The sequence below is a fragment of the Rhinolophus ferrumequinum genome, chromosome 4 (genome assembly GCF_004115265.2).
Source record: "Rhinolophus ferrumequinum isolate MPI-CBG mRhiFer1 chromosome 4, mRhiFer1_v1.p, whole genome shotgun sequence".
NCBI lineage: Eukaryota > Metazoa > Chordata > Mammalia > Chiroptera > Rhinolophidae > Rhinolophus > Rhinolophus ferrumequinum.
The window spans coordinates 38,959,371-38,983,647 of NC_046287.1; the positions used below are offsets into that span (position 1 = coordinate 38,959,371).

Below are 24,277 nucleotides of genomic sequence, written 5' to 3' on the forward strand. Positions count from 1 at the left end.
GTAAATAGGGTTAGATTCAGGTAGTAAATGATAGATTTCCCATACTTTTTGGTCAAAATTTTTCAATTTTAACTTTCAAAACAATGGAAAATATGGTAGCTAGTCACTGCCCGAGCTTTCCGAATGACCCCTGCCATCCTAGCTGCTCTAGACACTCCACAAGAACTCAGTGACCACCCAGGGTCTAATAACTAGAAGGAACTCTTAGTTCAATGGGGCCACAGTCCCTGATTCAGGCTCTTTTATGATAGGTGCCGTACTAATTTAATTATTAGATAATTTTACTCACAGACCAGGAAGGGGACATTAGGTTAAAGGAGGTTGTGTCTTTTTGTTGGTCCTGTTTTTAAGAAAAGAGATGTATGCATGTTTATAAATAGAAGGGAATGATTGGGTAGAGATGCAAATGTGGAAATCAGACAGGGATAGGGTAGGAGAAGATACATTAGTAGACATTAACTTTGGGTGGAGAGGAGACAATTATTGTTCTGGGATGGAATAAAAGCCTGGAAATGAATATGGATAATTTCGTGCATTGATAGGTAGGAAGATAATGAATTTCCTAGTCATGGGCCTTTATTTTTTCCGTAAATTTGGAGACATTGTCATTACTGAGTCAAAGTAATGTCATTACATAAGTCGAGAAGTATTGTCATTATATAAGTCAAGAAGCTTGAGGAGAATGGTCAATATTTTCTCTCCGTAATGTGGATCATCGCTCTTTCCACAGGCCTCCTGTCATTGAATAGATATGAAGCTAGGGATAAAATGCTAATACATGTTTCAATCTCTAAATTTTAAAAAGCATATCTCAATACACTCATGCTAATAGCAAAAAGTATTAATATTGCCCCATGTTTTCCATGCTCCCACATACATATATACTCATAATATGTTTTATTGTTAGTGATGGTATTTTTTAAAATGTGATTATTCTACATATTACCCACTAAACTCTAATTTTTCTCACTCATTATCTTGTAGTAATCTTTTCAGTAACTGATATGTAAATATCCCATTCCTGTATTTTTAGTACTTGCATTGCATTCTGTAATATGGTTTTGCCAAATTGATTCAGTCATTTCCTCCTAAATAAACATTTATTTATTTATTCTGCCCCTACAAACAACATGCAGTAGCAGCATATACATCTTTGTAAACATATATTGGAATTTCTATAAGATTGCTCAGATTTTTATATATACCTCCATATTGCTTGGGCGTTTAATATTTTAGAACATTATTTTCCAAAGGGTTCTAGCAATTTTCACCCCCACTGGCAATCCATGGAAGCACATTTCTTTACATCTACATCAGCATTGAATATTATTGCTTTCTTGCTGCTTTAGAGTGAGGACAGTATTGTGGGGGCATTAGTCCCTTTTGTTTACATAAGATTGAAAGTTAATACAAATTTCTTACATATTATCAAGTGAATTTCTGGAGTTTCCTGACTATAGAGGAAATAATCTGGTTCAAACAATTCTTCATTTTCATCAAGTGCTTTGGAGGAGAGTCCAGTTTTTCTGTTTATAAACTAATCCATACACATTAACCAGTACTGTGTTGGTCTGGACTGAAATAAGAGCTTCAGAAATATGTGAATACACAAGTATTTCAACCGATAGTCTTGGAATCTGTAACCAAAATTATGTTTTATTGCCCTGGAGACTTAAAAAAAAAATCCTCCAGTTTTTTAACCTTGCCTGTTATCATGTGTTATGAGGGAGTAAAAGAATTATAAGTCATCCAGAAAGGGGTGGCTTCTATATCTTTTGAGATGGTGTATATTTAGTATCATCCGGAAGATCTTTGGATTTACTGAAACAAAGTTCATGCACAGCTCATTGATAATAAGTAAAGTTGAATTTGGAGGTGATAGTAACTAAGGCCCTCTATCATGGTCTGGAACTTACTTTTAATAATCTCTCTCCTTTTGGATTCTTCTTTCCTTATGTGTTAGCAATCGTGAATTATTCATGATGCCTGAGATCTACCATACACATACATTCCTTTCTATAATAATTCAAGCCTTTCCCCGATATCTGCCTGTGACAGTCATATTCAAGTGACAGGACTCACTCAGCTCAATGGCAACTCTTTCCTAACGTGTTTCCCAAGTTGTTTTTGTTGTTGTTGTTGTTCCCACGTTTATCAATTAGATACTGTATTTTGTGTTATCACTATAGTTACCCATTGCTGTCTCCCTTACTAGGTTTTAGGAATTTTGAGATCAGAGACTTTGTCTTACTCATCTTTTTATTTAGCAGCTTTTTGTATTATTTGACATCTAGCTCAATACATTGCACATAGGAGATACTCAATAACAGTTGAATGAATGAAACTATGTGCGGATGATGGAGTAGGCTGGCTAAACCAGGTTAGGGAATGCACAGCTGTCAATGTCCGCTGCTGGTTATAAATCCTGGGTAAACTGTATTAAGGGCTTTAGGATATAATGAAGTTTGCAGTGGGTTAGAACACCCTTTCATAAAACCTTCTGAGAATAAAACAGTCCAATAGATTACACAAACATAATGTGAGACCACAAGAGAAACTGGTCTTGTTTGTTCTCTTTTCATGAGAGTTAATCATATTTTCCATTCAAGCCATCCCATATATGCAATTGGAGGAATTTTAAATTTTGTAATTTCTAGTGCTAGTCACACATGACTTATATATTCTTATTTTTATGTTTTTTTATGCTTAAAAAGCATATTAAGATGCTTTTAAATATTGACTAACATTTAAGTATCAATTTTAAACACTTGGGATATATTTCTGAATTAAGAGTAAATATATTGGCTAGAAAAATTTTTCCTGGTAACAGCATAATGTGTCTAGAGAAACGTGCCTCATTTTTAATGCTCTGGTAGTACATTCTATTTTTTAAATTCTTTCATCTCATAACTGCAGATAAATCCCAGCGAACCAGAAAAATGTGATCATAATATTTAAAATTGATTATTATCAACTGCTTCTGGAATTATAATATCTCTCTCTCTCTATATATATATATAGATATATACATATCTATATATATATATATATATATATATATATATATAGATGTCTTTTATTTTTAAATAAGTGTGAAAGCTAGTCTCTCTGCAGTTGCTAATATATACAGAACAATCCATATATGAATTTTGAAGGAGCCTGGAGGGAAGAGCTTTCTCACATAGACAGATGAATTAGGATGCTTAGCTGACAGGGTCATCACTACATTTCTTATCGGAAAAATGGATTTCTACTACAAGGCTGGAAAATATTTTTAAAAATCCTCAAGTAGGCTGTAGCATTCAATGAATCATGCCATAAATTGAATGGGAAGAGAATCTGAGCATGTGTTGGAGAATATGGAGTGAGAAAGGGGCCTGCAATATCAGGCATGCTAGATAAAGAAAAATACCTTATGCCAGCAAAGAAAGCTGTTGGGCTTGAGGTAGAAATTGAATGGTAATGTTTAAGTACTTCAGTAGCATTTTACATAAAAAATTCATCTGTTTTTCAAAGTAATATACTATGCTAAATACTGTGTATATCATCTATATTATTTTGCCGCACTTAAATATTATGGTTAGAAATCCAATCCTTGTAGAAATAGTCAGCTTTCACAAAGTGGCCAATGCATAATACTAATGGTATTTACTCTTTGTAAAAATAACTTAAAATGCATTGAATTTAGACTAGAAATTTAGAGTAGCTTAGAAAATCAAGGAAAGGAGGAAGGGAGAGAACGAGAGAGGGAGAGAAGAAGGAAGGGAGTGGGCTGCCTCAAGTAGAACAAAATTACAACTGAAAAAATCATTTCAGTGAGTTTTTGAACATATATGAGCAGGCTGAGGTTCTATTTAATTTGTCAAGATGCACTAACTTTGGGGAATACTTTAATGTCAGCTGGACTTTTGATTCTTACTGTCTACTGCAAAATAAAAGTTTCAGTCTGATTTATTTTGCTTTGCATAATAATCTCAAGATCCATCCACGTTGTCGCAAATGGCACTATTTCATCTTTTCTTATGGCAGAATAGTGTTCCATTATGTATATATACCACATCTTCTTTATCCAATCATCTATTGAAGAACACTAAGTCGAGAACCATATGATTTCACTCATACGTGGTCTATAAAACTGAAAACAACAAAGGAACAAGACAAACAAATGAAGAAACAAAAACTTATAGACACAGACAAATAGTTTAGTGGTTACCAGAGGGTTAAGTGGGGAGGGGGTGGGAGATGAGGGTAGATGGGGTCAAACATATCGTGATGGAAGGAGAACTGACTCTGGGTGGTGAGCACACAACGTGATATATAGATGATGTATTACAGAATTGTACACCTGAAACCTATGTAACTTTACTAACAATTGTCACCCTAATAAACTTTAATTAAAAAAATAAAGGTTTAGTCTGTGCTAGGGAAGATCAGCCATTTTGAAGAAACATTTGAATTTGGATTCCATCCTTTCACTCTGTGTGAACATGGCCTTATTTAATGCAGGGATTTTGACTGTCTGTGATTTTTTACATACCAGGTATTGCTAATCTTTGAAGATTCATATTACTTTGTACGATCCAAAAAGAGTTTCTTCTCTAGGTTAGAAATAGTTGGGTTTAGCGCAAAACAATGTGTACATATTTAGAAAAAAGGAATTCATTTAATATTTATTTAGTTGATGGTATAAAGGAAGTAAACAGGAAATAAAGGGTGGAAGAATAAAAACATTTTATTTCAAAGGATTATCATTAAAAAATATTTTGTTTCTCCTAAAATGTTTAAAAATTCTGTGATTTGAATTATACTTCTGATGATAGTGAACTGTGTTTTTTTAAGAAACCTCATGAGGCAAGGACTTATAAGAATGATATTTATTTTATGTTCTCAGTGACAGCTTATATTTTAATTTTATACATGTTGCTCAAGATTTACAAAACATCTGAGCTGAGGCTAATATGAAAAATGATATATGAGCTTTAAATTTTGAGTTACCTTTCAGGATGCATTTTAATTCATTTTATCATCTGGATAAATGAACTCCTAAGACTATAACATGAAAACAAATTAACATAACATGAGTTGCATCCTCTTGTGTCAGTTAATGCTTTTATATTGCTAACCATGTTATTTTATTTGGAAGTACTTCAATGACTGTTTTACTTTAGGAGTTTATTGGTCCTTGTCTTTTTTCATACTTTAAGGTTTTATTTGACTAGGAAACATAAATCTGCTACAGTCATGATTGCTGATTTATGTGTAGTTAATAAGTTTAGCATTGAATTCCAGCATTTATTGAACAACTGTTTGTAAAGCCCTGTGCTGCACATCAAAAGAAACAAAAAGTGATGATTAACAATCCTCATGCTTCTGGGTATTTATGGTCAACATTCTAGGAAGGATAAATATACACACAAAACTACAGATACTATCAATACTATCCAACTTTACTAAATATATAAAAATGTATCATGCGTTTATGAGGGAGGCAAATGCATTGGCTGAACTACTGTGTAGAGGGGGAGTCACTGCAATGTATCCAAATAAGGAGTCACATAGGCCAGTGTGTGAAGGGGCAGCAGCCTCAGGAAAAGGGAGAAGAAACATGAACACAGCCATGAAATATGCAAATGTGTGATGTCATTTTGGAATGGTAAATAGACTGGTATTGGTAGACCAAAGGTTTTCTGATTAAAGTTGGCAGAAAATGGGACAAAAACATAATTTTTTTCAACTTGTAATTGTCTTTTGATGATGTTTTAAAGCAAATGGGAACCTTATAAAAAGTTGTGGAGATCTGCAAAGTTCTTAAATAGGGAAGTGATAGTCATAACATATTTTTAGAAACAACTGTTGTGGCTATATGAAGCATGAGAGGCTGGGCCAGCATATTAAAGAAAAGGAGATGCATTTGGAGGCATCTGAAATATTTCTGGTGAAAGATATACTTTCCAGATGCAATGCTAATGAAAAGGAGGAAACAGCTGCAAAAATAAAATGCAGTTCCTATTGCCATGACTTGGTGACTGACTGATATAAGAAATAAGGGAGAATACAAAACATTAAAAATGAAGGCACGCCAAGATTTCAAGCTATGGTGTCTTCAGGGACAGTGATGCTTTTGATAGATAAGGAACACAGGAAGATGATCACATTTGTGGGAAAATACTATTTTATACGTTATAATTTAATATATATTTAGGAATTTTTGCATTTACCTGATATTGAAGCTTAATGGTAGATTAATAATAATGAGAAAATGTATAAGTCTCTTGAAATTGGAGAAGTTGTTGAAGTGAAGGTTAAGTTCGAAGAAGAGAATATATGCTTCATTGTAATTTTGTGCAATTGAAGTAGGTATGAGAGAATATGATAATTAGAAATACAATTGTATGTGGCAACTCTTTAAAAACTCTGTCAGGTGGCAATTAAACAGGATTTTGTATGTATTTTTATTAAGTATGTATATACCCATAATGCATATATACACTTAGATTACAACAGATTATTGCCTTCACTGTAAGTATGTCATAGCTCAATTAAAAAAAAAAAGCTCCATTTGAAGAGAAACTACATACAATTAGACATGGTCTTTTTTTTTTCCCCCCAACTGTTAAGTGTCAGGTTCTTGGTGTACTATTCAGAGGGGAACGTGATCTTTCTCCATAAGATTAGATGTGTTGGTTCCAAATTTCAAAGTGAAGGAAAAGTAATATCAAAAGAATAATCAGAAACATAATCCCTGGTTAAGATATATTTTAGTAAATATAACGAAAAGGAGATAAGGAAGTATTTAGAAATATTTACATAATTTAAACATTTTCTCTGAATCTTGTTGGTAGTATAATTGGAAATTACAACTTTGGGTTCAATCATTTTGAGATGATTTATCAAAGAAAGACATCTTAGCAAGAAAATTTAACTCATTTTATTTTCAAAATAGATTTTCTTTAATGACCATAAATATGGTTATTATAAAATAGTTATTCTTTATAGACTTGTAGTTGAAAATATAGCTTTGGGCATTATACTCTTTCCATCACTTCAGAGAACATCGTTCTAGTTGAGCAAAATACTTTCATATTTAGTTATAGAAGTATCTTTCTATTAGGTTGGTGCAAAATTAATTGTAGTTTTTGCAATTATTTGTAATCTTTTCAATCACAATTACTTTTGCACCAACCTAATATAATAGTACTAACTAACGGCAGTAGTAGTGTAGTAGTATAGTAGTAGCATAGTGGTAGTAACAGTAATACTATAATGTAGTAGTAGTACAGTGTAGTATAGTATAGTATAGTAGTATAGTGTAGTATAGACTAATAGTAGTATAGTATAGAAGTATAGTAATAGTATAGTTGTAGTACCAGCTGCTGTTAAACATCCTTATTTCATGTAATTCTTTGTTCATTAAATAGTGAAGAAATTAGTTCAGAGAGAAAGAATAGACTGCTTCTTTTAAGCCGTAAACTTTTCATGTAAGAATCATGATTATTGATTGGTACAAGGTTGATACCAAGTATTTGAACGCTACTTTCTATTTAAATGTCAATTTTATCTGTTATTGACTATCACCTTGAAAAAAATTATTTGCTGTCTTACTAAGGAGGAAGCAAAATACTTTATTGTGGTCTCCGTTTGTTTGTTGGATGAACCTGGCCAAAAATTATTAATTCAATTTTTCAGTTCAAAGAATATTTCTTAGATGCTCTTACATACCACCAACAATGGTAGAAACTAGGAATGAAAACTATAAGCGGGCTCATCCCTATACTTAGAAGCCTATAAAACAGGGAGGAGGGTGGAAGTAAATGCCGTGAGTGCATTTGGGAACAGGCTGGAAGCACCTTGACTACAGAGAAGGCTTTCTGGAGGAGGCTGGGCCTAAAAGAGTGGAAAGGGGAAAGTAGAAATGAAGTAGAAAGAGAAAGTAGAAGGGGCAGAGAGAGGGTAGAGAGAAGATTGTTTCGGAGTAGTTCAATTTGTTTCATTAGTGAGGTTTATCTGTTGATAACTAGGTTAGGGAAATACAATATTTGAACTAATCTCTTAAACCACAGTAGTAAAGATTTCTAATCCTCTACAGACATTTCCAAACATTGATTCATTAAGAGTTCTGTTTTGTGCTCACCACTAAGAGTTAGTTCTCCTTCCATCACCAACACACAATGTAATATATAGATGATGTATTACAGAATGTACACTTGAAACCTACATAATTTTACTAACCAATGTTACCCCAATAAATTTAATAAATAAAAAAATATAAAAAAATAGTTTTGTTACTTGAAAGCAAATTGCTATGTAAATAATTTACAAAATACTACAACAGTAACCTTGTATAATGAGTAGTTTTTTAAAAAAATATCCAGATGTTCCTGAAAAGATATTTTATGCAGAATGACTTTTTAAAGCTTAATCATATTGACTGAAGATACTTTATTTATCTTGAATCCAGTAATGCTTTTTAGAGATGCTGTGTAAAAATTTTTAGAGGTGCTGTGTAAAAATTAGCTTTTGGTTTGTTAAAAGAAAGAGGTCAACTCCTCATAGCTTATCCTACTAGCTCTGCAACTCTTGCATCTATCACTTTTGCACCCCTGTGCTACAAACCTATCGCTCTTTCCTTGGTGTGGTAATACATGCATTTGCTCCTATTGGGTCTCAACATTCATGCCTGTTTCAAAACCTTGCAACTGTCAGCACACTGTCATCTGCCTTTTTAGTAGGATGTCATGACATATAATGCCACAGTCAGTATTACCAGTGTTTTTGTGTCTAACTTTCCAAGCTTGTTTACCCCAGACACTGCTCGATAGAGACACCATCTCCCCTGACAAGACTACTTTAGAAAGGAGAATGAATGAATTTGCAATCTGTTCAATGAACTACACATGGTTTAATAGTTCTACTGACACTTGCAAAAAAATGCATTCCAGTGTTTTCATATCTAGCTAAATCGTATGTTCAGTTTTTTTAATTTAACCTTAATAAATAAAGTGATGAAAGCTTCAGTATTTTTTCAATTATTAGAGGAAATCTAGATGCTTACATGCTTAGTTTCTCTCTAATGTATACCCCAGAGTATCTATAGAGCATGATTTGAAAATTAAAAAAAAAAATCTGTTTCTAATAGTAGAATTTCAGGCATCTTCAACTGGCTGTTGAGACTAATATCTTTTGATGAAGGAAAAACTCCAAAAATCACACAATCTATAAGTATTTTTTATGTTTAATATCAGTTGTGTATTATGATGCATGTATCAAGAAGACAGTGGTGGTTTTTATTTAATTGATTCTGAAATACACACTTCATGGTGTCATATGTTCATGGAATGTTAGAGCTGAAATTGATTAAGACATTAAATAATTCATGCTTTCAATTTAAAGAAGAGGACAAGTGACACAAAATTTAAAGAGGATTGCTCAAGGGCTAATGGAGTAGAGATGATGATGCAATCATTTAGATTTCCTTATTCTCTCTTCCACTATAACAAATTAGTCGCTTAATTATATGTTGCTATTGCTGGATCTTCTAATCTTACAACAGAGGTTTTGCAGATCAATATTTGCTTGAAAGTTAAAACACTAATATTTTGGTCGGATATCATTATGTTCAAAGATTATCAATGCAATATAAATATCATTAAATTATCTAGATATCCATCACTATGACTCTATCTTCTAGGCTTTTAGTCAAACCTGCTTAACTCTGTAGAACAACCAGGGGCAATTTTATTCCTCAGGCAACGTTTTTCAATGTTGGAGCCATTTTCCAGCCCAAAATGTCAATAGTGCCAAGGTTGATAAGCCCACTGTAGGGAATTTAGTATTGCCCTCTGTGACATCTAAATTTAATAAATGACATGTTTCCTGTACTAGTTGAAAATAAGCCTGATCTTCCCTGTCATATTGGATTTCAAACTTTAGAATTGTCCCTAGATTACAGTATTTCATATTTTGATGAAGAGTTCCAAATGTCATCTTTATTTTATAGAGTTTGATCCTCTTCCCGTTTATTTTTCCTTTCCTTTCCTTTCCTTTCCTTTCCTTTCCTTTCCTTTCCTTTCCCTTTTCCTTTTCCTTTTCCATTTCCTTTTCTTTTTTTGTCTAACCTCACAAAAATGCCAGTGTTTTTCCCTTTTGAATTTTCAAGCTTCATTTGTCAGATGTATTTCTAGATATATACGAGTAGAAAAATCTGAACGTTATATTTTAGATGGGGTTCCATGATAAATCTACACTAGAAAAAAGTTATGTTTTCTGTTTTTTGGGATGGCTTGTATTTATTTTGCCTTTTGAGTTCTATACTTATTAATGATTCACAATACCATGTAATGGTTAATAATACTTTTTTATACATTGAAGAAATATTTACTGAATCTAGAGAATACACACTAGATACCTGCCCTTTGGGGACTTAGTCTTGTGGAGGATATACATAAATGGACTTACAAGCAAAATGTGATATGATGATTAAGAATGTGGAAGGTACAGGAATGCACATAATAGGGGCACATAATCTAGGCTTCAGCCATCAGCGAAGTTATGTTTGAATGGAACCGTAATGAATGAAGTGAGGGAAAAGTATTGTTTCTAGCAGAGGAATCAATATGTTTAAACACTTAAGACATGCCATCCAGTGAACAGAGGATTTAAAATACCTTTATGAGATAATATAGAGCTTGGAGAGCTTCATTTCTTATACATTCATTCATAAGCAAATATTTATTGGGTGCCTATTCTTGGACAGGTTCTGTTCTAGGCATCAGAAAAAGAGCACTGATCAAAACAACAGAAGTCTGCCCTCCTGCAGTTTACATTCTGGTAGAATGTTGTGTTAGTATTATTTATCTATACAGGTTATTTTGCATTAACAGATTTCCCTCTTGTGTAAAGTAAAAGTGATGAATGTGATACCAGTGTATCTGTAGACTGAGATTGAGTAATAAGTTAATGGAAGGTATTTGAAAAGTCATAAAAACAACGTTAATTTGTTGTTAATTTGAGAAACATTAGAAATTCATTAAAAAAATATTGATATCTAGGTCCTAATTTCTTCATGTCTCCTTTTGGGGTTTGTCTTTCTCTCTAGGAATATAAGGCTTGTGGATGAGACTTTTCTCCAAGAGAGATTTCATTTCTTTTATCAGTAAAAATATCCATAGTTGATTTGACAAGATATATCAATCAACGACAGTTACAGCGGATTATTTTTAAAGCAGCATAGAAATCACAGCATATCTTAGAAGAGTGATTCCCTACTCTTGCAAGACTGAAAGCTACAAAAGAACAAGACAAACAAACAAAACTCATAGACACAGAAAATAGTTTAGTGGTTACCAGAGGGGAAGGGAGGATGGTAGGAAAGGGTAAACGGGGTTAAATACATGTTGATGGAAAGAGATCTGACTTTGGGGGCAGTGAACACACAATACAGTATATAAATGATGTGTTATAACATTGTGTTCTTGAAACCTATATGGTTTTATTTACCAATGTCCCGCCAATATATTTAATTAAAAAAGACTATACTGTCACTGCAGCGTGGAGAGCTTTACAATAGCTTGCATTGGGTTACATATGGCTGAAGAATTAACAGAGAATTGGTGGGTACTATTCTGAAAAACTACATCCATACGAAATTTAATATCTAGAAATGTATAAACTATGTGTTATTTTTTTACAACACCTCTAAATGATTGTTTCCCAATAACAACATTCATGAGGTCAACTTTGAAATATTTAACTGAAAAAGATTTTCTAGTTTTTGAAACCATATTCCAAATGTCCTGGTTTCAGTGTAGTCATGTTAGAATGAAAAATAAAGTCATTCAAGAAACTTATACTAGAGATAGCTGTTTTGAGGTCATAACATTTTATTGGATACAATCAGAAAATGTGGTGTGGTTGGCAAACTCTACATTGGGTTTTGAAATTACTGTGCTACCAATATGTTCCAATCAATGAGAACCTTTCAGCCATGAACTTTTATTGATTTGTATTCCTCAGAGTAACATAAATAGCTTTCCTTAAGTCTTCCAATTTCACTATCGTTATTTTTTTTTGAAATCTCTGCTGTTAGGTTTATTTATGCACTTACTCTTGCTTTCCAACTCCTTCATGTTCTGAGCCCAGAATAAGTACCAGTATTCTCTATCAAGTAGGGGAAAAAATGCAATATGACCAACTAAATTATTCTATGAATAGTTAAGTTATACTATGATAGTTTGATCAGAACAATACATTTAGCTTTTTAAGAACAAAGTAACTGAAAATTTCAAACAAAGAAAGCTAAAGAGCAAGTATTCTCACATCAACTTATACTAAGAAATTCATTCTCATAAAGAACTGGAGTTTTTCAATTGCTTCTTTCCACTTTTTAAAAAAAAAAGATTTCATATACCTGTATGAAATCTAACCCTAAAATCCATACTATTGAAAGATGTATTTTACAATTTGTTGAAAAAATAGTTTAGTTTAGAGACTTACCATATAATGGTCAAAATAAGAATTCAGTACTTGCCAAGACACACTTGATTTTTCTCTATTCTTTTAGATGTTAGCTATTTTACATTGCCTAAGAATGTGAACAAATATGTTAAATACCAATCACATTGCACAGTGAAAGAATACATTGAAATAATTATGTTGCTGTGTTTTAAAATATCTGTTTGAATTGGTTTTTATCATATTTTCAAAACTCAAAGTCTAAATTTCAGAAAATATGACAGTAAAAGTTGATAAAGAAAACATAATAGATGTTGACGCACTATCTTCTATGAGGTGACTTTCAACATGCTTTTCTAACTAGGTTCTAGTAACCATGCAAGGAAGCAAAAAAATAATAAATAGAAAGATGCAACTTTAAACTTCATTGACTTTTAAGCTCTTAACATTATAGTCTATTTAAGCAATGAAATCTTGTTTAATCTTCCTTTAAAATATCTGTAAAATGTCTACTTTTCCACTAACCGTTACCGCCATGGCGATCAATATTCAAACATGCATATAAAATCAGTCACTCTTTCCTGATATAATAGAGTTATGGAAAATTAGTCCTAATGGAATAAGGACTGCTTGCTTTGTGCTAATCACAGTGCTTTTGACTGTGAAATAATAGCAACATTCTACATTGGAAATATGAATAGGAATCAAAATTGGCAATAACCTCTAATAAGTTAAAATTAACATATAGAATGAAATCCTTGATTAATGCAATCAAAGCAGTTATTATTAGGACAGAAGAAAAGGAAAAGCATGATTGTTTTTCTTGATGTAAATCTCATGTTTAGTGGTATTCCAAAATGTCTTAACTTTGAAAACATAAAATTCTGTTGCTTCTAGATCTCCAGTATAGGTGTGAATTACACATTATATACCGGGAGTGACAAAAAAATATATACATGACTTGTATTCATCTTTTGTTATCGGTATATATTAAGTATTACAATTTTAATAACCATTTTTTTCCTTTCTTAAAATGTGTATACATTTTTTGACATCCTCGGTATTACGCTTTCCTTAATGATTTAGTTTAGCTACTGAGTTTTCAACCTTAGTTTTTCATCATTATCTGAACATTGTATTTATTTTTAAGCATTATTGGAGGAAAATTTACCTGTATTGAAATAAATAGATGTTAAATGTACAATTTGAGGAGTTTTGAGAAATAGATATACCCAGGTAGCAAAAACTATAATTTATAAAATACAGAATATTTCTACATCTCAGAAAGTTCCCCGTGTCCCTTTCCAGCCATCCCTCAATTCCCACAGTCAATAACATTTCTGAAGTCTATCTCTATGTATTAGTTTAGTCTGTTCCTGTATTTTGTGCCTGGCTATTTTTTGTCCCATATACATTTTGGAGACCCATTCATGTTGTATTTTGGTAGTTCATTATTTTTACTTATACAATAGTATTCTGTAGTATGAATATACTAGAAGTTATTTTATCCATTTTCCAATGGATGATCATTAGTTTTCTTTTCCTACACTTCAGTTCCTTTTAGTAGTATTGCTATAAACATTTGTGTAAAAGGTTTTGTGCGCACATTCAGTTTCTCTTAATGCCTAAGAGAGGAATTGCTGAATGATAGAATAATTGTGTTTAACTTTAAAAGAAACTGGGACAGTTTTCAAGAATGTGCATACTATTTGAGTCCCCCCCATCAGCCAATTGAGTTTGAGTGGCTTCCTATACTCCTCAACAGTCAGTATAATCACTTTTTCCACCCCAGTGGGGGAAGCATTATCTCTTTGTGGTTTCAGTTTGCATTCTTCACATGATCCTAGGCACATCGTCATGTACATCTTGGTAATTCGTGTATCTTCATTTTTGAAGTGTCTGTTCAAGTCCTTCAGTTATTTACAAATTCAGGTAGTTGTCTTTTGAGTATTGATGTGTAAGATATGCTTACATATTTGGGATATAAGCTCTTTGTCAGGTATATTTTTAGTATGTTATCCCCAAGATGAGAAACATATTCTCATATACTTTATTCTAGATTTTTATAGTTTTAAACTTCACACTTAAATCTATTATGTACCTGAAATTAACTTGTGTGTATGGTGTGATACAGGGCTTAAGCTGTTTTTTTCTTTTCTATGCTAATGAAATTGTTCTACCCTTTTGTTGCAAAAATTTTTCCTTTCCAATATGAATTGTCCTGATGCCTTTGTTGATAATCAAATTACAAAAAAATGTGTCAGTATATATCTGTTTTGCTCCATTGACTTACTTATCCTCACTTACACCAATATCACACTGTCTCGACTAGAGTAGATTTTGGTGAGTCTTGAGCTAGGAATATTGTTTTCCAACTTTGTGGTTCTTTATCATGATTTTTATTTATCTTTTCTAGGCCTTGTGCATTCTCATATAAATTTTGAAATCAACGTGTCAATTTCTTCAAAATGTCTGATGAGATTTTAATTGGGATTAAATCTAATAACCAAATTTCCTTAGCACTATTGACTCTTCTAACTCCCAAACCTGAATTTAACTTTTAATTTTTCACAGCAATGGTTAGTAGATTCCAGAGTATAAATTTTTGTATATCTTTTGTTAAATTATTTTTGATGCTAGTAAATAGAATTGTGTATAGAAATATAATTTATTTTTTATATATGAATCTTGTGTCATGTTTTATAAATTTCTCATAATTTTCTACATAAATCATCATGCATGTAAATAAAGACTTTTTTGGCTTTTTTCAAAATTTTATACTTTATTCTTATTTTTTTGCTTGATTGTACTGGTCAAACTTCTAGTACATTATTAAACAGAAGTTGCAAAGAGATACGTATGTGCTTTGTTTCCAATCTTAGGGAAACTCATTCAACATATTATCAGAAAATATAATATTTGCACTAGGTTTATGTAGATGCTCCTTAATAAGACTGAGGGCATGTCCTTTTATTCATAATCTGCTGTGAAATTTTGTCATGAATAGTTGTTTAATTTTGTCTAAAGTGTTTTCTCCATCCACTGAGTTCATCATATGGATTTACCTTTTTTCTTCTGTTAATCAGTTCAAATGCATTATTTTTGGAATGTCAAAATAATACTTTACTACTACAGTAAGTCCCACTTACTCATGATGTATTTATCTTTTTTATATATTGCTGGATTTGTTTTTGTAATATTTTTCAAAGAATTTTTGCATCTATGCTCATGAGTTATAGTTGTTTGCAATTGTTTTTGGTACTGACAAATTTTGGTATTAGAGTGATGCTGAAATCATAAATCAAGTTAATGTGTTTATTCTCTTTGTCAACTAGGAGAGTTTATATACAGTTGACATTGTTTGTTTCTTAAATGTTTGATAGAATTCATCAATCTAAATATCTATGATAGATGTTTTCAAAGTGTAAATTTTATTTGTTTAATAGATACAGAACAATTCAGATTACCTGTTTCTTCCTAACTAAGCTTTGGTAATTTGTCTCTTTCAAGAACATTATCTAATGTGTAAAATTAATGAGCATAAAGTTGTTTGCAATATTCAATTATTATCTTTTGAATATCTACTAGATCTTTAATGATATTCTCTTCCATCCTTTTTTTCTTAGTTAGTCTTGCTAATGTTTAGCAATTTTATGAATCTTTTTAAAGGAATGACTTTACCTTGAAATTTTTCTACTATTTGTTTTCAATTTCATTTTTCTTCTATTATTTCTATTACTTTATTTTCCACTTATTTTTTATTAGTTTCAGGTATATAAAACATTGTGATAGTTAGCATTTATCATTTATACTCCTCACAAAGTGATAACCCTCCTCCCCCAATCTACTGTCCCTCTGACATCACACACAGCCATTACATTTCCACTATCTCTATTCCTTATGCAGTACTCACTTCTTGTGAATATATATATATATATATATATATATATATATATATATATATATATATATATATAATCTGTATCATTGCTTTCCTGTATAATATTTCTTTATTTCTCATGTATCTTTTTAAGATTTTTTTCTCTGTATGTTTGATTTTTACTAGGTTGAGAATGTTGTTTAAGGTTCTTTCCTCTGTGTTTTTTCTGCTTAGGCTTTGTGAGGTTCTTGAATTCTGAACCATTTGATATTAAGCTGTCAGCTTGATGGCTCATCGGCACCAAATACTAAACTACTTAGTAGAGTGGTTCTCAAACAGGAGTTTTACTGTTTAGGGAACATTTGATAGTATCTGGAAACAATTTTGTTCCGTTTATGGCACAGGGAAGAAGGAAGGATGGAGAGGAGGCTAATGGCATTTAGTTACTGGAGGCTGGGCAAGTTGCTAAATCCTATAATTCATAGGAAAGCCCCACAATGGAAAGGTCAATAACGATAGTGCCAAGGTTAAGGGAAAAAAACAAACAAAAAAAACCCTGCATGAGTGTGTATTTCCTGCAAACACACAAGAGATGCGTTGCTGGAACCTTGATGTTCCGATTTTTTTTTTTTTTTTTTGAGTCCACCTACTCACATGCACAGCTCCAAAGAAATAAATGAGCAGAAGTTTGCAGTATAAAAAGAAAAAAAAAATTACTATTGAATTGGCTGATACAGAGAAGGAAAGCTAATGCTTAAAACCTGACTCTCCGATGGCCTGTAGGTTACAGATTATAAAGAGCAAAATCACAAGACATGGTGGGTTAGGGGTTCATAGTCCTGATGAGAGCTGATTGGTCAGAGGTGAGGTAAGGGCAATAAACCATTTCTTCAGGTCTTGAGTTAACAGTTCTGAGGTCTTGTTCTGATGTCCTTCTGTCTCATCTTATGGGAAAGTAGGCAGGGGGTCATTCCATCTTAGGTCTCAAGATCTGAAACATAACTTAGGTCAAGATGCTGTCTTTAGCCTGCCAGAGGTCCTGACTTTGTGATCATTAGTCAGGTCTGGCTACTGTCTTCTATTGCTTCAGGGGTTGCTGATTAACCAGGGGAAAGTCTAGGTCTATGGAGGATAGAGAGAAGTGAGAGAGGAAGAGAGTGGGGTGGGGGGTGGTAGGAAGGAGGAGAGAGGCCTTCTAGAGCTAGGATTTAAAACTAAATTTATTCAAAGTCGTAGGGACAGTCCAACCATCAAAACTGAAAAAAAAAGAAATGAATAGTAATACATGCCTACCATCTGATCCTCAGACCTCCATTGAATTTTCAACAATAGTCCCAATAATAGCAAAGAGATCAACTTCAAAATTGTGCATTGCCTTTAATTGTCCAGTCTTTTGAGTGTCCTTGTGTCAGGAAAAGATCTTCAAACTTTCCTTAACTTGACCATGACATTTTTGAAGATTTCTGGCCAGTGTTTCCTTTTTTCTTTCTTACTCTCCCTCCCTTCCTCCCTTTTTTCCTTCTTCCTTCTTTGCTTCCTCCTTCCTTCCCTCCCTTCCTCCCGTCCTTTCTTTTTTCCTGTGTTGCTTTTGATTTCTTACTTTATTTTTTTTCACCTTTGTGATACTTCAATTTATGTTTCTGATGTTTCCTAGTGATTTGATTCAAGTAACACATTTTGACAAGAACATCACAGAATTGATGCTGCATTTTTTTTTCATTGCATCCTACCAGGTGGTGCATGATTTTAATTTAAGTCATGACTGATGATGCTTATTTTGACAGGTTAATCAGTGTGATATCTACCAGGTTTCTACCCTCTTAGACTCTATCACTAGACTATTACGTCACATTTATCTTAGGTCACTTGTCTTAAAAGACAACAGGAATTTCATCTACTTTACCTGTTTTAGTTTTGGTACTTAGTGCAAAACTAAACAATTTTATTATCTGCAACTGGATCTGTACCTCTAACACAAAGTTGTCTTCTAATAATGTTTTCCTTTGTAGTGATACCATCAATTACCCAGTTCTTCAAGCTGAGGCTTTGTGCTAGAACACACTTAAGCCCTTGCATCTCCATATTGGAGAGGTTAACCAATTCTTCTGCTTAAGACATGAGAAAAAGAATCAAACAGCAAAGAGATGAACAGTGAGAGATCAAATTGGAAAAGTTTTTTTGGCACAGATCTAGCCAGGATCCATCATTTCTCTTTTAATGATGAGTAATTGAGGGAATTCCATCATTGAATATAGTTAGTTTCATTATATAAAAAAGAAATGTTTATAGTGCACAAATCAAAGAAAACTTTGTACTCTATACAGATAGTTATAAGAATCAGAAGTGAAGTATAGAGACTATTGACTTTGTGCTATTAGGTATTTTGTTTGTTTTGTTTTTAAGGAAAAGTTAGAAATGAAGAGGGGATGAAAAGATAACAATATAAGATGTTTGTTGTTTCTTCGTTTTTTTAAAAAAAACATAGTAAGCAAGGAACACTAAGAAGACAAATGAATGGCAGTTTTAACATATGCAAGCCTTGGATAGTAAACCACTTATGTTAAGGTTCCTGAAAGATTTACGTAAAGTCATTTTTTTAGCCAATTAAACACATGAATCAAAAACTAAACTTTCAAGAAGTATAAATATAAATGTTCTGTCAACAAAGCACAGGGATAAATACAAATCGAGATTTAATATATTTGATTAATCATACTCGTACACTATAAATGTGAATCAGAATGTGATTGCCATAGAGAAGATACAAGATCTAAAAATAATGGCAATTACAACCTGAATCCAAAATCCAGGAGTTAGCAGGAGGAAAGATGAGTGAAATTTAAATTTTTTAAAATGCCTCTTCTTACCGTGCTTCCCCGAAAATAAGTCCTAGCCGGACATTCAGCTCAAATGCGTCTTTTGGAGCAAAAATTAACATAAGACCTGGTCTTATTTTACTATACTATAATACCAGGTCTCATACAATAATATAATATAATATAATATAATATAATATAATACCGGGTCTTATATTAATTTTTGGTCCAAAAGACACATTTAAGTTGATTGTCCGGCTACTTCTTATTTTCAGGGAAACACAGTATGTATAGAGTATAAGACAGATTTGGTGTTATTCGTTATGTTAACAGGGAAATACACATTTAAGTATATCTAAGACTTTAAAGTATGTTAGTGAGGACATATATGTTCTTGAGTCCTATGAGAGATGACAAATTTATTCAGCAAAATATTGCAGATATAAAAACAAAAATATTAAAAAGACAACACAAGTAAAGCTAAATTTACCATTTAGGACAGTAATTTTAAAGAATGATGTCAAGTGTTTAAAAAAATTAAAATACAAATATGTATACTGTTAATATGAGATAAACCTAAAATAAGAGGACTGAATTGTGAAGAAAGAAGGTGGAAAAAGCAAGTACTATACAAGTGGAAGCAAAATGAGAACAGTGATCAGAATATTAAAATTAAATAGTACAATGCAATGTTTAAAAGCATTAAGAATGGATGGGTCACTATTGATGAAAAATTCATCTGGCGATAAAATCATACTGACACTCAAGCACTTTCATCTCCTAAATCATATGCCATTTAGATGTGATAAAGTTAATAAAAATGTTAACAGACAACATAAAGGGTGACAGGATTCAAATAGTTATAGAAAGTATGGGCATACCACTCAATTTTGTGTCTGCCAAAAGACCTAATATATAAAGGGATGTAGAGAAGCTAAATTATGTAATAATTAGAGTTGATTAAACAAATAGTGAACTCAATACCGTCCAAACATATATTGTAACTAGGAATACCCCTAAACATATATAAAATATGTTTGCATGATAATATTAGGAGAAATTATAGAAGTCATAGCTGTAGCCACTATAAAAATAAAATGAAATCTGCAAAAATTGTACAGTTTAACTCCCTAAGGAAAAATTAGAGATGAGAATAAGAATTTTGATGTAAGAATATCAATCACTGCATTATTTCTAATAGCAAAAATTAGTGGCTAAAATTATTGAGTAAGAAGTCAAATTTTAGAAATACTATTTGCTATCTAGAAGTTATTAAATATTATTTATGCACTGGTGTAGATGTTTAATTATGTGTGAACACATAAGCTTATATGAAGGTTTATACTTACCTTTTTGTTTTTTAACTTTATTCTTATGTAGCTGCTAGTTATTATGATGTTGCTGGTTGTTAGAATGAGTGATAAAAGGAAATTTTGTATCTTAGTGAAGTATTTGTGTGTTTCTGTGTTATACTTGAGTGCCAACGTTTTGTAGATTAAGGGAAGGTTTAGGTTTAAGTAATTTTATTTGTAATTTCAATGTTTGAATTTAAGATATTACCTTTCTTTGTAAGTTTTGGAGAATTTCATAATGACTTTCACTTTGTTGACCACTGATAATTTAATAAATGAATAGGTTTACTTACATAGGCTCAAGCAAATCCTGTTTTCTCAGGCTAATAATAAATCTGAAGTTTTTTTCTGTCTTTACTCTTACATAAAACATTATTGTGTTTAAATTATGGAATCAATTTTTGCTTTTAAATTTAGTAGAACTTTGTGAGGTATTAAGTGCAAACAGCTCATGATACATGTTGTAAAAAACAGGACCTATGTAGCAACTCTTGCCATACTATTTATAAATAACAGTAATATAAGTTAAATTTAGCAAAATAAATGTAAGGGCTATATGCTATGACTAAAAAACGAGTACAAATTCAGATAGTTCTGATAAAATAGTCTTAATTTTATTATAAATAAACTAAATTTTATATAGCATTTCAAAGAAAATGTTTTTATTAGAAATTGTATCTAATAAATATTCATATTTCTCAATATTCAGAGTAAATTCATATTTTTCAAAGGGGAAATAGCTAAATTTCTAGATGTCATTGTTGGTGAGTAATATACTCTTAAACAAATTAACAGGTTAAAATAAAATGGGAAATATTTATAGTTTTATAGATATGGGGATATGGTGTATTTAAACTATTGTATTGAAGTCGGGGTGATATTATTCATGGAACCGCAATTTTTCAAGGTCATGTAGAATAATCATCTGCAAAAGAGGCTGAGAAAGAATAGCCTCTGAGAAAGGAGGACAAATAAAAGTAAGTCACAGAGTGTGTCACAGAGGCAAATGAATTACAAAGAAGCGACTTGTCAACCATGTCCAAGACAGTAAAATGAGATGAAGAAAAAGGTGAAGACAGAATGTAACCATAGTATCTGACAACATGGAGACTTTGAAAAATACTAATTTCGGAGGATTATGTGATAGAAATTTAATAAAATAAACTGAAACTAATATGAGCTTAAGAATTGGAGACAAGAAATTTTGTTAGAAATTCACCCCAAGTGATGTAGAGATTTGAGCGAATGTGGGGTATTTGTGTTTGTTTACTTTTCGTGTTTGTTTTATGTGGAAAATACTAATGTTGGTTTCTGTGATCAGTAACCAAGCGATAGAAGACAGGAAACAGAGAAGCTCTAAGATAATGATCAAATTCCTTGATAAATCTAGAGGGATTGGCCTTGGAATAGAGGTGGGATATTTGTTGAAATAGGAGGAAAGAGATTAGCGTGGCTACAGGAAGACACATTGTCCAGGGATGGTGTTTCTCTCCATCATATAATAAAATCTCTTTATATAGAGATTATTTATTATAATCTTGAACAAACCCTGTATACCAGAAGAGAGATAAATGCACTATCCTACCCCAATAGCTTGTAAAAATCACTTTTCATCAATAAGGTTTTAATTTTTTTATCGCATTTTCTCCTACATTAATATTGAGATTTTAATTATGGTACCTCCAATACCTTTTTATCTAAACAGCCCAAGTGTTGATTTGATTTTCATAATATTTGTATAGCATGACTTGCTGAGACCATTTTTTTTTTCTTTCTTCATTTTCTTGGTTGCCCTCATTGAGAAAAACTCTCCATTAGGAGGTATATGGCCTAAAATACTGCATCAAATCCTCATCTTCACCAAGGTACATTGAATATCTGTTTTCTCTTTTTCATAATATGACTATTCCAACCACCCTAAAGACGAACTCTCTTAGACTCTATATAGTATTAAATGTTTCAAGAACAAGAGAATGGTTCATTAGAAAAGGGGTAGATCAAATTACTTACATAAATAACAGCAGTTCTTGTCCTGAGCCTTAATCATTGCTGAGGGTTTTATTTATAAGAGTGAGGCATGATGAAACACTATTTAAAATGTTAGTAAAGAGAGAAACTCAATCACCCTAAGCTCTTACGAAATTATCATAGTTCTTCACTTCAAGAGCTGGACTTTACAATCACGATGCTGATTAAGTGATTGCTCAGAAGGGTAAGACACGATACTTACAGTACATTAGGTTTACCCATCCTAACAGGGTGCTTATCAGGAAAGAAGAAGCTCCAGGGAAACAATGAATAAGTTCCCTCATCACTTGGAGTCTTCACACTAGAGACATTCTCTAAAACACTGTGTAATAAAGAGGCAGTCAATGTGCTTAGGAAGAATTAAGAGTTTAGGAGTTTCTTATCCATAATCTACAGGGTGAATTAATATAGTTATCAGTGTATTTGAGTGAATTCTCTTTTGGTTTCTGGCTTAATCAATGATGTGTTAGAAAAACACGATTTTAATTAATTTATTTGAATGGATCAATGTTTGATTTGGAAAGGAATACAAATTTACCTAAGTTAGAATGAATTGCAATATATCATGATACTATCTTTAAACTTAGAGAATACAATGACTGCATAGCTTCTAATGTATTTTTTGGCTCAGAGTCACAAATTACAAGGTTGTACTCCAATATTCTGAAGTCTATACTAATTTTAATATATTAATTATGTCGGCATTTGAGTGATCTCATGTCTACAATTCAGTTTATTTTCTTCAATCACTTTCAATTATATTTTACATGTCTAAAATGATTTTTTAAAAAATATCTCCACTCTCCTTTACATAGAAATAGTATTAAGCTTAGGCAAATGCACTGCCTTGATTCTACAGACTTAGTACAAAGCTTAAACCTAATTTTTCCTTGCCAATAATAAGGGGCCTGCTTCAGGTTGTTTGTTGGAAAAGATAAACAGGCAACAAAAGGACTGTAAAGTTCTATATCATAGATAAGAAATAAGTAGGTCAAAGAAGGCAAGATGATGATAGAAAGATAAAAAGAAATGGGAATTGGTGGTAGTGAACATCTGCTTGTTAAAGAAACTCTGAAAATACTGGAGGAGGGAGACTGCCAAGGTCTGGATGAGTCACTTCATCTGTCTGGGAACCTTTTCCTCTTCTGTAAAAATGAGAGTTAAAACAGATGATCGTTAAGGTGCCTCCCTTCTAACTCAAAATTGCTCTTATTGTATTAGCATCTCAACTATGGTTCCAAAATATAGCTAGCTAGGTGTGAAATAGCAAAGTATATGTATTATACCTCAAGAGAGATTAAATAGCTATGGTAAGAAAAAGCTTGGAGAATCATTTCATTGAAGTAAAACTATTAATAAGGATTTCCACAATCAGGGTTATCAATAAAATCCAAGAAATCAAATATAACTTATGAGAGTCTTGGAAACACTTTTAAAGATATGTACATTAAACGATACGTGAGAAGAAGTAACCATTATTTTTGCTTTTTTAATCAGCACAAAAAGAAAACATATGTTTTTAATTTTTTTTTTTTTTTACTAATCAGAAATAGGTGTATAGAACCTGAAAATTTTTGCTCAGTGTATTATAACCAGGGAACGAGGATTTAATTTGTGACAAATACATTAAAATCCTGTTTCCTTGGTTATATTATATATAATATTTATTATGTATTAATATATGATATATGTATATATATATATATAGATATAGATATAGATATATATAGATAGATATAGACACACACACA

General features: G+C 31.9%; 1 protein-coding gene across 1 annotated transcript in view; it reads left to right on the forward strand.

Moving 5' to 3' along the window:
* Positions 1–24,277, forward strand: part of GPC5 (glypican 5) — a 1,202,777-nt gene that overhangs the window by 368,779 nt on the left and 809,721 nt on the right. The window lies entirely within an intron of this gene.